This window comes from Lampetra fluviatilis, chromosome 10 (genome assembly GCF_964198595.1).
Source record: "Lampetra fluviatilis chromosome 10, kcLamFluv1.1, whole genome shotgun sequence".
NCBI classification, from domain to species: Eukaryota; Metazoa; Chordata; class Hyperoartia; order Petromyzontiformes; family Petromyzontidae; genus Lampetra; species Lampetra fluviatilis.
In genome coordinates, this window is record NC_136284.1 from 11,739,875 (window position 1) to 11,756,280 (window position 16,406).

Here is a 16,406-nt window from a genome sequence, read left to right on the forward strand (position 1 = left end):
AATGTTTTTTACCATCTGTTACCACTTGTTACCAATCGTTATTGGTAATTATATAATTGGTTCTCACATTTAATTCGATGTATATATTGTAAACATAACAATTTATTTTATTTCATGGATCGATGTGGTGTTACAAGCCCAGTGAATACAATAAATCACCTAATGCTTATATAGTAAGTTAAACTGAGTCGCAGACGTGCTCTTGGAGGCAACACATTTATTGAACACCAACACACGGGGTAACTGCCCCTTAACATAATAACAACCTATGGTGGTGACCACCAGGCTAACTACACTAATTACAGCGTAATGAGCTACTACAGACCGGACCACAGCTTGGGTCCAGGTCCACGTGTTGGAGAGACTGTAGAACGTAGACGAAGGTTTCTTCAGGATGAACAACAACGCCGGTCCCTCTGAGGGACCCGGCTTCTATCCACTGCGGCGTGGCTGGCTCCGCCCTTGGCCACGCCCACCTTCCAGAACTCTCAAGCAGGATCTCGACCCGGACCACGTGACCACCCCTAGCTCCCCACTTGGGGCCCCTGTGTAGACCTAACAGGTCGCGTGTCCTCTCGGGTCAAACCAGAGTGCACGGCCTTCAGTAACCCCTTCCCGACGGCCAGCACTCTCACACCCGATCCTCTAGGGCTGGCATTGCACGCCAAGCGTGATGCCACCCAGCGCTGTCAATCAGCGCTGACCGAGCCCCTCTAGGGCCGGTACTACACCCACATCATCGTGGTGTCCGCGATGTCGTTACACCGCACGCCGTGCCTCTCTAGGGCCGGCACTGTACAGTGACATCCCCCGGTGTCGCTGCACTTACACTAAATCACCTGTATTGTTATTTGGATTTTGGATCACTAGCAGGGCCACATTGGCTTCAAACCTGTTGTTTTAGAAAAGCAAGTATGAACGAAATGGTGGATTCCATAAATGGGCACCTGCAGGTCCAGTGTTTCACAAATGCTGCTCTGATGTTTTGAAGGCTGGAGGGTTGATAGCACGAGGGCATTCAATATGGTGTTACACTGAACAGCATAAGGCGTGCCTATGTTGGTTGTTTGTTTGTCGACGCTGTGAACAATAGATCGAATGTGAACGTCCTGTAAACTTGAATGTGTTCTCTGAATGCTGAATGACTGTGTTGATTTGTTTCTGTGGTTGAGATATATCATGCGTAATCTGATTCACTTTTATTGTTATTATATATGAAGCGTCCAATATTGCCATTTTGTCTTTTAGAATATTAAATTACATTGAGAGGCTATATTAGTAGTTATAACTTTGCATTTTTATTGTTTTTATTAAATTCATTATCTGATACCTCGACCTACATTACAGTGCATATTGCATGCCATTAGGCTTACTTGAGTAACCCATCAATTGTTTTTTTTATTAGATGTTTCTATTGCAGATTGTTTCTGCTGATGATCAGCGTTCACCTTGGCACTTCTGCAGTCAAGATAATTATAGAATGCCTTATAATGTCTTTATTGGCTGTTTATGATGGGTGTAGCATTCAACTTTGGATATTGTTTATAATTTTATATTCACATCTAAAACCGTTCAATTGAAATAATGCACGTGGACTATGCAATTGCAGTTTTTACAAGGCAATTAAAATTGTACCAATTTTACTTTTATTGCTCGGTAATTTCAACTTCCATTCGGTAACGTTTTGCCAGTGGGAGTGCATGAATATGAGATTGCATGAAGAGTTAGAAGTGGAGTTATGGTGTTTATTGGATATTGTACTGCGTGCAGATTTCTTCGACTTGGGTTTGACTCCTAGGCATGAACAACATACATTATTCGGCAATATAAGATTCTGAACTTGGCTACGTATTGGGGGGGATAAAAATGCACAGGGGATATACAAACTTGCACTTGATTATTATATGAAGGAAATCTTCAGTTAAGCCAAGTGGCCCCACGCAATTCACATGTCAGCCCTTTTCCTCACGCTGAAGTGATGTTGAGCGATTTCATATTGTTCTAGCCCGTAGCTTTACACAGAACTGCACCGTACTGCTAAATATTTTAGCAGTATGTTAAATTAATATTCTGAGATCACTCACGCATGTAAAAGAGTGAATACCTAAAAAAAATAAAGAAACTCATACGACGCTACATATATATTGTCCAGTTCTTCTGCAGAGTCAGCACATGATGTTTTTAAATCTCGATCTACCTACAGCACTTTACCCTGCTTGCTTTATGGAAATGTTTTGACAGTTCAAAGCGCATTGTGTAGTAAGCCCACAGCATGTGCAATAGACATGACAAAGGTTTGTGGAATTTTAAGAGGTTACGTATTTAATCATGTCTCGTTAAAGAAGACGCACTTATAATTTTAAGACAATGTCCCAGGGGTTTTACAATCATATTTACAGCAATGTTTCCACGGTTACAGGCTTGCTTTTCTCCTAACAAGTTACTTTATGAGTGAAAACTTGTGTAGACGAGAACGTGCTCTCACACATAATTACATAATCGCAGCATTCATTAGTTTGCACGGCGCATTTCATGCATGTAATAGAGAACAACGAATGCATGCATTGTGTTAGGAAGTTGGTCATAAACCTTTCCATTAAAACACAGATTCAAATTGTATAGGAATAAATCACAGATAAATGCACACACGCATCATATACGTTTTCCAACTATACACTATGCGCAATTGTTTTTTCTCGCTCTAAAATGAATAGATTGTTCTTGGAAGCTAACGTTCAGTACCTCAGATAATAATAATAATAAACAATGCAGAAAATAGTTTTATTTCCTGAGACCAAAATATCTCTTAAATGTAGTTAGTGTTCTAGTCTCGACTCTTTTTATTATGATGAATTGCCTCCACCATGTTGTACCTCTTGGTTCCCCTATTCCACCGTATTTTATCATCCTGCACAGTGTGGGCTGGTGGAGGTGGGGAGTGTACAGATGCACAGTAGAGTCGTGGCACATTTTGTTTTATTCACTGCCCTCTGCTACACAACCTCGTAGCCCTCTGCAGTCTATAGCAACGTGTTGTGCATTGGTAGTCGCCCACTCAAGAACTATTCAGTCTCAGTCCCACTTAGCTTCTCAGATCGAATGAGTTTGGGTGCATTCCAGGTGACTTGGTCGTAGGCCTGGCGATATGATGATGACCAGCTGGGTTATTTCTGCACGTACGCTCATTCTGTACAGTCTCGGAGCACACGATGTCACTTATACTTTAGTTGTCCTGTGCGTTATTGTATGATGCACTGCAGTGTATACGAGTTTATTGGCTGTCTCGCAAACCCTTTTGTGATTTAAGTTCATGTGTTCTCTACTACCTATGTGCAGCGCTCTGGTCAATCATGCTTCGTAATTCCGTAAGCGCTTTGGGACTGAGTTTTATATTTGTGTGAGGTGCGATCGTGAATGATAATGATGAAGTATTTTGGTTCAAAAAATTACTGTACGTTGATTCAGTCTCTGCCCAAGACCTGTGATTCCTTGGATCTGTTCTTTAACTCGTTAATGGTTGGGTTTTTTCTGGTGTAGAAACACACAATCGTAATTTTCAATGAGAGGATATTTTGCCTCCAACATTTTTTCCCCCACTCTGCTACCAGGAGGATCCAGGGGCATATTTATGCTATATATGGGAGGGTGCTAGGAATGTGTTTTTCAGGAGGACTTGGGATTCCGACTGTAGCTTTTGGTCGTTATGTTATTCCTGGAATTGTGTTTGTTGAAGCCCCGGTGCATTAAATGTAATCATGAGGCTGGATCAACAAGTATTGAGCCTCATATATATACAAAACACGTATAAGAGACACCTTATTTTTCAACAGTAACCCTAATTAACAATGTCTTTTTTCATATCGTTCCTGGAAGCTTTTCGATTCTCGACAGAAATAAATTATCTTCCAGTCCATTCACGCACAGCGTCCTTCAGCTCATCATTATCATCTCCAAAAAAGCTATCCATACAGATGCTCCTTCAGTTTGGGAAACAAGTGAAAGCCACCGGGTGCCAGACCTGGAGAATCGGCAGCATGTGGAGGTCTTCTTGAAGCGGTGACACTTGACACTATTGGCCTTTGCAATTGTTGCACTGCCATGCAGAAGCAAGGGTGTGTATCTCATTTTTCCATGAGTCGATGGAGAAAATACGCATAATATCGACCCGTTTATTGTCTCTTTGTGTGGCATGAAGTCAATAAGCACCACACATTTAGTGTCCCAGAGAATGGTGCACGTGATCTTGCCTCCAGAGTGGTGCTCTGACTTGAGTTTTTTTGAGTGTTGCAGTTGTTGTGGCCACTTGTTTAGACTGCCGTTTGGACTCAGGGCCATGGCGTTAAATCCGGGTCTCATCACTGGTAATACGTCACTTCTAAAACTCGTACCAATTGCCTTTATAGGGTCAAGGTTTTCATGATAAGTCATCAGACGCTCCCTCTTGATGTTGCACGTCACCATTCTGAGGACCCAACGTGCACGCACCTTGTTCATTCCCAAGTTATCTTGCAAACTCATGCTCAAAATTTCAACGAATAACTTATAACATTGGACTGATGTCACTGCGAATTTAAACACAGTTATACTGCAGTGGAACTGCCTAATTTGGATATGTACTTACACATCTAAAAGTAACATTTAAAACATGATTATCGATTTTGGGACATGTAGTTGCAAAGTAATAATTAGCTTCGACTGCTCGGCATACACAGATTAGTTAAAATAACAACCGTTCCTTGAGGGACTGACAGTTGAATTTGAATGTACGGTTGCAAGCTTCTTTTAAACACATTTTCAGCAGATCAAAATCACGGTGGCCACCTTTTTCAATGGAGTCTCAGCTGGCTCATGTTCACCATAATCCATGACGATGCCGAACTATCTTAAACCTCTGATATGCGGGGATAAAGAGGGCTCAACCATGCCTAGCATAGCCGGTTTGATAAATACAATAACTCCACAATCTTTGTGAAATCCACTGCTGGATGAAGGCACCACGTGCCGAGCCAGCAGAGGTGTTAACTATGCTTCACGTTGGTCAGTGCGGGTTGGTGCACGGAGTGGCATACAGGACCGGTTCTGATATAATTTTCCCACTTGCGGTGGAACTAAGACGGCTTTAAATGCATACACAAATTAATCTTTCACGAACATATATTGTGTCTTAATTATTTACATTTTATATCTATTTCTACGTCATTGCATTATTGTAAACAAACGCATGTATTTACTCTGGTTTATAAATACAGCTTGCTTAGCTCGGGGGGGCTTCCCAGATTGTCAGTTTCCATGGCAAAAGGGCAGTGCACATCAAGAAACCTGTTGTTTTGTGAAAAGGGCATTGCCGTGCAGTGCACGTAAATGTGTACAGTACACTGCTGCCCTTAGAGCAGGCTCCAAATGTGATTTTGCATTTGACCAGTGTGTGTTCGCACTTCAACTGTTGGAGCACTCGGCCCAAAAAAACCGACTACAACATCTGTGCGAATGACTGGTACGCTTTGGCTAATTTTCTGCTATCAATATTTCCCGCCGTCTCTCCACAAGCCCTCGCTATTATTGGATTGCATTTGAATCACTGTGCACTTCACAAAGCCTGTGTTTGATACCCAACGGAATTGTTGCAGAGTTATCTTAACAATTTGAAACGTAAACCACAAATGACACCGAAATACGGCAAGAATTCCCAGGTTGCATACACAAACGCCGAATATAAATATTTTTGTACTTTTAAATGACATTGCGTTTTAAAAAAATACAACTATCCTGCAGCGTAGCCACGTTTTGTTATCTAGAAAGGCAGTCCTGTCATGAAAAATGGTTACTTACAAAATAAAAAATACCTTCCACGCACATGATTAAGTTGCTGTGAGTAATGACTGCGCCATAGAAAATAAAATAAACACAAGCATTCTCTGTTGCCTCCATTATGACAACAGGTGTGTCTCACAGATTCCGCAGGTTGAATATAGAAACCCCAAAATGTGTTATTTTTTTCGGCTTTGATGAATCTGCAATCTGTGGGGTCTTTCTTCTCACGGCGAACTGAATCTCGTTACGCAGCCTCCCGTAGCACGTGAGGTATGCCCCCCCCCCCAATCTGCCCACTCACTTGGCCCTGATTTGTAAAGTGTGGCGCGTGGGTGTTGAGAGTGGATGTGGGTACGAGGTGGAACGCAATACTCGTCGGTAGTAATTTGCTTCGAGGCCATCCTTGGCTGACCTAAGCAATGGGATTTCAGCTCTGTTTGATGAAGCAGCCGTGCGACTCAGTGGTTCGTCTTGTTTACATAGTCGTTGTGCTAATGAGCCCCTTGGCAGGTAGACAACTGGGAAGCACACTTTACGTATGACCCTATTAACACTCAACCATATATACAGTTGTTCACGTGTGCGTACATTATGTATATGATACATGTATGCGTACGGTATATATAAGATATTATTCAGCTTATCTTGAAAGCAATTTCCACATCCTCGCCTTGTTATTTGTTAATGTTAAGGGTGGTGACTGTTTTGTATTTTGGGCGTGGGAGGATCGGGGGAAATTGGTCTCCAGATAAGTTGCCTTGGACTATCTATGTGTATATATGCAATATATAAAACAATTTCAGTTCGGCCAGTTATTTTTTACAGAAAACAGTTGCAGATAAAAATGCATCACCAAAGCAAACTTGCAAGACAAACCATATAAAAAAAAATCAGAATTTACCAAATCAATATGTGTTGTGTGCATAGCAAATGCCATCAAAATGTCACCAGTGCAGTGTCACACTTGGAAGTATTAGCACTTTGTTATTGAGTTTTTATTATTTTTTAGATAAAATAGTAACTTACAGTTTTATAGTATTTCTGATCATACGTTTGTATGTGTCTATGTAGAGTTATTAATCTTTAAGTACACTATAAAAAAAACGTTCATTACATTTTTTATTTAAACATGTTCACTTTTTTTATCCTGGATATATATGTATATGCTAATATTAATGCGACAAATTGTGACCTTTAAGTTGGTTATTCCAATCGATATGCAATCTGAAATTCACCTTTTAAAATGTAATATTTAATTAGAACCATTTTAGTGTATTATATATTTACCTAATGAAATACAATTGGCCACTTTCAATAATGATGATATGGCATTACGTTCCTACCAGATTGGGAAATATGATTGCAAAATATTTTTTGTACATGGGTTTAAGTATCGTTACGATTTTGTAAGACTTGGTCAATTTGGAGAATTTAGGATGACTGGTATAGATGTTTAGGGAGCCAATCACATGCACAATTTAATCAATCCATCACAGATAAGCACTTGAACATAAGTCTTGCCAATCAGTACATCTAAGGGTAACTAACGCCTAAATGCTTTAATCTATGTTAAATAAGGTTAAAGTTGTTAAGGGGTAGATGTTGAGCTGTTTCAAAATTGCTATATAAGGTGAACAGATGTGGAATGTACAATACACTTTATTGACACATTTTTTGTGTTTGGAAACCATGGTCCAGCATTCCTCACGTAACACTCATTATGCTTCCACATAGCCTCATCTTACATTACGTTATTCTTGATTACAATGTCAATTATAGAGTAATGCTCTTATTGAAAATGTATTTTACACAATTGTTGTATATTGTCCAACATTCTTACACGTATGCCTGTGTTAATAGACTCGCTTGACAGCGTGAATCGCAAAGGGGAGTACTCAATACTAGTTGCACGGTCGTGCACACACACGTACGTGGGAGACATCGCGGAAGGGAATATTTTTTGCTTTGATTGAATGGAGCACTGGCGATGTGGTGTGGGTGGTAGGGAGCGTGTGCGGTCCATATAATGAGGAGGGATGTATGGCACTGGTTGACAGATGGTTGTACAGATGCAGATTACTGTAATCCCACACAGGGTTTGTGCAGAGCATGCAAGCTGTAATTTACTGGCATAAAGTCCCCCAATACACTGTTGCACAGCTCCAGAATGGATTAATAATTGTGGAAATAATTATATAAGAAACATTTGTCCTCCGAGATATGGGGTTCATGTGGCAACAGCAACGCAAGCTGTTCGTTATATATTTATCTTACATCTATTTTTATGATTGAGGGATTAACTTCCCCATACATTCCACTTTTTAACAAAGTATAAAACGTTTTTATTTTATTTTAAAAGGCAAAATCAAACGGAGCAAACAAAAAAGGTGGAATATGGTTCTTATTCATTATCGGCCTTCCATTATCGGCCATCCTTTATAAAGTGATGAGCTTTACACTGACATTTTGGAAATGTGTTAAAGACCACGTAGCATTCCATGCATAAAAAACGCAAAAAAACAACTTATGCCAGGTGGTGTCAGTGTTTTGCAAATGTGTTTTTTTATGAGCATAAACCCCAGTGGATTGGATGACATTTTGCAAGGTGACCTTGACGCAAGGATAGTAATACTAATTAATACGACAGTTAGAAATAGCAAAAATATCCACGGTTACATTGTAGATTTGGAACCTGTCAATAATTCGGTGACGTAAAATGTTCTCGTGGCAATATTCATTTAAACTTCGATGCATTGCTTGTTAAGCAGTTTTCATTGCATTGGATAAGAGCTTGTTCTTGAAATAATATTATGAAAACATGTTTATTTGGACAACTTTTAACATTAATTCAGCAGCAACACTTCCAAAAAGTTGCAAACTTTTTCAATCGAAAAACTGCAATGCAGGGGTGTAATTTTAAAAACACATAGGCCAAATTCATCTAGCTATTTTGGCTGTCATTGTGCCACAAAGTGATGGAATAACTACCGCTGTTGCACAACATATGAAATATTACACATTTTGTAATTCGTATGTGGTTAATTTCTTGAAAAATCACATTCACTCCTCCAGTTATCATGTCACCATTGCATCATGTCCCAACATTGTTGTAGTAAGGTGGGGTTATGACAGAGCCCAGTAATGGGGGCAGAATGTAGAGCTAAGTCTCTCATATGCCTTACGCGACATTCCGCACCACGGTGAAGGGCAAAATAAGTTTCACGCACACATTAGCATGTGTGAATTCACGTGTGAGATGGATGGAGCCTGATTGGCCAGCTTCGTCTGGTGGCAGGATCAGTGTGCTGACATCAGCATTTACAGCTTCGATTCCTTTCGACAATCTCCCGGCTGTGAGATATTCTTTGCATATACAGGCGTCACTCATTCCATACAGTGATTTGAACCAAATATGTCTCTTGAATTAGACAGAATTGCTTTTGCAGATATTACAGATAATGCCAGAAATTACAGCGGATAATACAAAAATGTGAGAACAAACTCCACGTAAATCAGGCTCATGGTATCAATAACGGAGTAAATCCAGAAGATTTTTGACTTGTTTCAGATGAAATGTAAAAAATATTATTCGCAAAAGACTTCTTATTCACATGTGTGCAGATAGGGCTCTTCAAAGGCTCAGCATATAGAGAGTTCACTCGTAATTAGCCTTGGGCGGTGTCAGCTGCACATGCCATCAACTGCACAGATATGGCAAGGCAAATTAATGTTTTATTTGTGGGCACTGGGCACACAGTTTATGAAAACCCTGGCCACCCCCCCTCTCCCCTCATTATGTTCGCACGCTCCTTTGCCATCTCGCATCTCACTTTTGTCCCCTCCTCTTATTTTGTTTAGTAGAATTGTTTTTGCATGCCATTTGATCTTTCTTTAAAAAAGGTCATACTTTCAAGCAAGAACCTTCCTTTGTCGGTTAGTTTTTAATCGGAGGCCTCTATTTCCTTCCGTCCGTACTGTATTCAACTGCATAGACGCAGTTTCTGTTTACTCTTTAATGTTCTCATTTGACCTCAGCAGATATGAGCAAAGTGATTTTTTGAACCTTCGCTCACTCTTGTGTGAATACAATTCTTCGTCCTTGTTCTGTTCGAATCATGAATCCATTATACTAATTCAAGGCATGCTTTTATATCGTGACTGAGATACTGTTTATGACAAAAAATAGCTTACATACAAACTGCTCCCTGCAGGCTATTAAATACAAATCCCACCAAAATAGTTTTTTATATTCAAGAATTAGTCACATTTCACCTTAATCTAATTTTTTTTATAAAGAATCTAGTTATGGAATAAGACTGATCACTGTTAAAGCTCCCATTGTTATGTTAAATGTGTCAGCCAATTTTTTTGTCGTAATAATTACAGATAAAACTATCTATATCATCGTCATTACATTACCTATAATTACCTAACCTAATTTGTTTTTTACTTTACCTCAATCTATTTTTTCATCTTTCAAATGTAGAATGTTCACAAAAACGTGTTTATAATTTCCACCAACGTATTCACTTGACAGTATTATAAACTAATTTGACCTCCCATTTTTGATAAAAATATATTTGAATTTGGCTTCGAGAATCTCAATATTTTCTGTGTGCATGTGTGTTTTGTGGGGAGTGATAGGTACAGTGGTTAGCACACTGCACAATTAACTCGGTCATCTGAATGTGATTCCCAGCGTTGGTGAACATTGATAGCAAGTGATATTTGTGCCGATTCTGGGCCACCCCTAGTTTCATTTAGTTGCAAATAAGTACCTGGTGTAGTTTTTAATCATCAGAACTGGGGAGACATAGGTGGCAGGGTCGAATACTGGCCACACCATCCCCTTGTGCACCATGTACGCCTTGATAGGTACCCACCAACAGCACTTGTCCCAGTGGTCTATAATGCTATGGGGGATCTTTATATTTGCCTTTGTGTTGAAAAAATAAGTCCTTTTATTGTTGAGTTTCAAGCAGTCTGTGCAATTGGCAGCATTCCAAACATTTATAACACTTGAGGTCTGTGATGACACAAAAAGCTTATAGATTTCAGGTACTTGACTGTTCTGCCATTAGTGTGTCACTACCCCTGCAGATAGATGAGATTTTGTTTGTATTATTCCTTTCACTTTTCTTCCAGCGAAACTGAAAATTGCTCATGGCCTCTCATAAATGACAGCTACAAAATTAGAGGACAAATTCATCTCTTGAATATTTAAACAAAAAAAATGTGTTTTCGCCATAATCCACAGCTATTCTTAAAACATACTATTGTCACGTAAAAATGTTTATATGAAAACTATATACGGAGGTGGAGAGGTGGCACAGTCTTTAACACACTGCACACAGCTAACAGCAATGACGAATTATATCTGTTAGAGCTTCTGGGCTCTATCGCCGTCCCCATCCCATATTGACTATGCACGTATGTATGTTGAACTTCTTTCGCGCTGTACGTAGCCAATCGTGCCAATTGGAAGTGCCGGGGAAAGGACAACAAACTAAACAGAAAAAGCAGATCTAGATAAAAAAAATTGCAGTGCTCCAGTGGCTCCCTAATATCAGACGGAAGAGCGTTCCAGACGGCCGCAGAAGCGCATCTGAACGCGCGCGATGCAGTGAGCTTCTTTGTTCGATGGTTATCCAAAAGCTGCTGCGAGGATGGCCGGAGTTTGGGTGATGGTTCATGCTCCTTGACGAGATCTGCGAGGTATTTTGGTTAATACTGGTAGGGAGGGGCTGGGTGGGGAGGGTGGGGCTGGGTGGGGGGTTGGGAAGGGTGGGGCTGGGAGGGGTGGGGCTGGGTGGGGAGGGGCTGGTCACCACGTGGTGCCCTTATAAAACTCAACGTTTAACCTACTCACGCCGGCTTGTGCCCGCCCTCACAGTCGGGCATATTTGCGGAATACACCACGCCGCCGTTGACCCTGGCCATTGGCCGAGCAACCCAACGTTCCTACCAGCTCCCTCCGCAGGAGGAATGTGTTTTGTGGCAAGCACTTTGTATGTAATGACTGCGACCTTCTAATGTATTTGTTCAGCAACCGGAAGCCAATGCAGCTCAGTGAGTAGAATGAAGTATCATCAGAACAACCTCCGTGACTAACAGCATGGGCTAGGCCTTAATGCAGCAGTATATTGGCAGGCTATAAATTAGTATCATACCTTTCTCCTGCTCGTAGTGATTCACATGTCTAGATGTTTCACCTTCCATGACAAAATACCGCACGTGCATTTGTGATCATGTGGTAAAATTAAGGATATTTAATTACATTGTATTGAAACATTTACTGTCATGCGTGTTATGTTCTTTCGCAGTCTTCACGTAAATGAGCTGTCAGAGTCCCGGCTTGTAAAAATAAATCTTGGAAGTATCCAAACTTGGCTATTCGACTTTGTTGAAGATGTGACTGAATTTCATCTCTGAGCTTTGGCAGATCAAACATTTTACAGCCTGGACTTATAACGTTCTCTATGGCTCAAAATGTTCAAATACGAGTAAAAGCGAAGTAATGGCCATCAGAACCAGCATAGTCATCAATGGTATTGTTTTAAAGTATAGAAAACTGTGGAGATAACCCTGATGATATAGGTCTAACCATTAACTCCCAATTGTTAAGGAATAAAAACGGTTTCCAGCACAATTTAAAATGCATGCCCACTGACTCTTTGGCTTTGTGAACAGAGCTGTATTACATTCTATAATTGTGCTCCCTCCCCCCAAAACCACAGCCCATATCAACACCCAGCCCTCTTCACTGTAATTGGGTACCTTTACCATTGCACTGTGAGTGCTGGGAAAGGATGCCACACACAGAGAAGTATAGCCTACTGATGGAGGTCAGGCCAAATATAGTGGGTCAACTACTATTCTATAAATAATTCTCATTTGCTGCTACCAACCCTCGCATTATTGGTTTTATTAATGGTCAGAACCTGTGCCAGGAGTTGGCCATCATTTTCACAGGGCTTTACGCTGATTGTAATGAATTCGCATTAGGCGATTCGCTTTTAACTTTTATTTAAGCGTCCGTGATATTAATGTTTAATGTTCACAACAAAAAAATAATTGGCAAAGTTTTTCTCTTCCTTGGAAGGAAATTGACACGCCAAATGTATGCTGATATGTGAACTGTTCGACGTTTGCATTGTAATGATGTTATGTATTCATTGATTATTAATTAAACATCTTATCTACATATTTATCTAAAGCAGTGTACAGTATCATTTAAATGTAAATATATACTTTCGTGTCTAATCAGTGGTCCAAATTTAGTTCATGCAACCCCTTTATAATTTGCTTGGAGGAAAATGAAGAAGTTCTTACATTGGACTGAAGATTGAGGATTGCGATCCAAGAAACATAATTCTGTGCACTCATGTTACAATACCATTTGCACTGTAGCAATAAGTGAATGCAATGGGGCAGTACATAATACTACAGTGCAGCATCTCATTTTCAGCTCAGTCCTGGTGGCAGAATAAGGTCACATGGCATTATAGATGGGATAGACATTAATTATTCAAGGTGCATTATATAAACATGACAGAAATAGTAAATTATATTCATTAGGGTGCATTACTCACTGCAGGTGGAGGGCATTTTTAAGTTGCTGCCGAAATATATGTAGCTACCGACAGGCTTGCTAATTAAGACATTATATACAATTACGCCTTCATGTAAAATGTATGCTTGTGTGAAAAATGCAATTTGATGCAGAATCCGTATAAGAATTCCGTTGGTTTCTTAATGGCGCGCATATTTGCATGCATATACAGTTGGAACATATGTCCATAGCCATGCCCGTCATACTCATGCATGGGAGGAGTTGCGCAGCCACTTTCGAAGATAATTTTTTGGTTATCTCTTCAGGCTACACAATGTATTTGTCGATTGAAAATCCTCTCTCCATCTACAGTGGCTTGCGCTGTCCTTCGCAACAACATTGATTGTTAATTCTAGATTTGAAGCTTTCGTAAAGTCACGTAGGTAAAAAAATTATAATAATAAATAATAGAAATAAAATAATAAATCACGACGTTTCGGAGACAACACGGAAGCTTGTGTTGCCTCCGAAACATCGTGATTTATTATTTTATTTCTATTATTTTTCTATTATTGATTATTATTTATTTTTTACCTACGTGACTTTACCGAAAAAACCTAAGAGTATGAACATTGGTTATAATGGGAATACCCTGTAGCAGGCGGGCGATTTTCCCATCATAGTGTGGAATTAATATTGAAAAAGATGGCCATTGTTTAACTCATGGCCACAATATACTGTACTTTTCTGTAGCAAATTTACAAGCTCGACTTTATGGTTAAATACACGGGGTTGAGGTTCGATACACGACTGCGCGAAATATTTTACACGTGCGCTTGCGGTTATTTTTTAAGGTAAAAAAAAAGCTCGTATTCTTTGGGTCTTTCAGTAAAGCCACGTAGATAGAACAAATAATAAAAAATAATAACAATATCATGACGTTTCGATCGCAACACAAGCAATCGTCATCAGGTGAAAAAATATAGCGGGAGAGCTGCTGAGAATATTTGCTCAAACCCGTACAGGGTAAAGAATTATGTTTTTATTGACTTCATGAAGTGTTTTTATGATTGTGTAACTTGTGAAAGGGATTCCACACGAGTCGTCCTGGCAAGTGAAATTGTATTGTTCCATTAACACGAACACTCGCAGGCACAAAAACTTGGACCGTGGTCGACTCCCAGCATTTTCTTCTCAGAGCCCGGAGCACTCTTTAGACACGCAACCCTCTCTCCTCTCCTCCTTTCTCCTGGCAAAATATATTTGTAGAAAATTTCCCCCAAGATGCCTTTTTCCCGGTGCCTTTATTCAACAATCTTCCTTGGCGTGGTCACCCATCCCCCGCGTGACCCCTCCATCTCTTCTGCCTGGTCCCTTGCCCCCCACGTGACCCCTACATCTCCTCTGTCTGGTCTCCTGCCCCCCACGTGACCCCTACATCTCCTCTGTCTGGTCCCCTGCCCCCCACGTGACCCCTACATCTCCTCTGTCTGGTCCCCTGCCCCCCACGTGACCCCTACATCTCCTCTGTCTGGTCTCCTGCCCCCCACGTGACCCCTACAACTCCTCTGCCTGATCCCCTGCCCCCCACGTGACCCCTACATCTCCTCTGTCTGCTCTCCTGCCCCCCACGTGACCCCTACAACTCCTCTGTCTGGTCTCCTGTCCCCCACGTGACCCCTACATCTCCTCTGTCTGGTCTCCTGCCCCCCACGTGACCCCTACATCTCCTCTGTCTGGTCCCCTGCCGCCCACGTGACCCCTACATCTCCTCTGTCTGGTCTCCTGCCCCCCACGTGACCCCTACAACTCCTCTGTATGGTCTCCTGTCCCCCAAGTGACCCCTACATCTCCTCTGTCTGGTCTCCTGCCCCCCACGTGACCCCTACATCTCCTCTGTCTGGTCCCCTGCCCCCCACGTGACCCCTACATCTCTTCTGTCTGGTCTCCTGCCCCCCACGTGACCCCTACATCTCCTCTGCCTGGTCCCCTGCCCCCCACGTGACCCCTACATCTCCTCTGTCTGGTCTCCTGTCCCCCACGTGACCCCTACATCTCCTCTACCTGGTCCCCTGGCCCCCACGTGACCCCTACATCTCCTCTGTCTGGTCCCCTGTCCCCCACGTGACCCCTACAACTCCTCTGCCTGGTCCCCTGCCCCCCACGTGACCCCTACATCTCCTCTACCTGGTCCCCTGTCCCCCACGTGACCCCTACATCTCCTCTGCCTGGTCCCCTGTCCCCCACGTGACCCCTACATCTCCTCTGTCTGGTCTCCTGTCCCCCACGTGACCCCTACATCTCCTCTGCCTGGCCCCCTGTCCCCCACGTGACCCCTACAACTCCTCTGCCTGGTCCCCTGCCCCCCACGTGACCCCTACATCTCCTCTGTCTGGTCTCCTGCCCCCCACGTGACCCCTACAACTACTCTGCCTGGTCCCCTGCCCCCCACGTGACCCCTACATCTCCTCTGCCTGGTCCCCTGCCCCCCACGTGGCCCCTACATCTCCTCTGTCTGGTCTCCTGCCCCCCACGTGACCCCTACAACTACTCTGCCTGGTCCCCTGCCCCCCACGTGACCCCTACAACTCCTCTACCTGGTCCCCTGCCCCCCCACGTGACCCCTACATCTACTCTGCCTGGTCTCCTGCCCCCCACGTGACCTCTACAACTCCTCTGTCTGGTCTCCTGCCCCCCACGTGACCCCTACATCTCCTCTGCCTAGTCCCCTGTCCCCCACGTGACCCCTACAACTCCTCTGCCTGGTCCCCTGCCCCCACATGACCCCTACATCTCCTCTGCCTGGTCACCTGCCCCCCACGTGACCCCTACATCTCCTCTGCCTGGTCCCTTGTCCCCCACGTGACCCCTACATCTCCTCTGGCTGGTCTCCTGCCCCCCACGTGACCCCTACATCTCCTCTGCCTGGTCCCCTGCCCCCCACGTGACCCCTACATCTCCTCTGCCTGGTCACCTGCCCCCCACGTGACCCCTACATCTCCTCTGCCTGGTCCCCTGTCCCCCACGTGACCCCTACATCTCC

The 16,406-nt window shown here is 42.6% G+C and overlaps 1 protein-coding gene across 1 annotated transcript in view; it reads left to right on the plus strand.

Annotated features, from left to right (window-relative positions):
• Positions 1–16,406, plus strand: part of THSD7A (thrombospondin type 1 domain containing 7A) — a 337,784-nt gene that overhangs the window by 130,544 nt on the left and 190,834 nt on the right.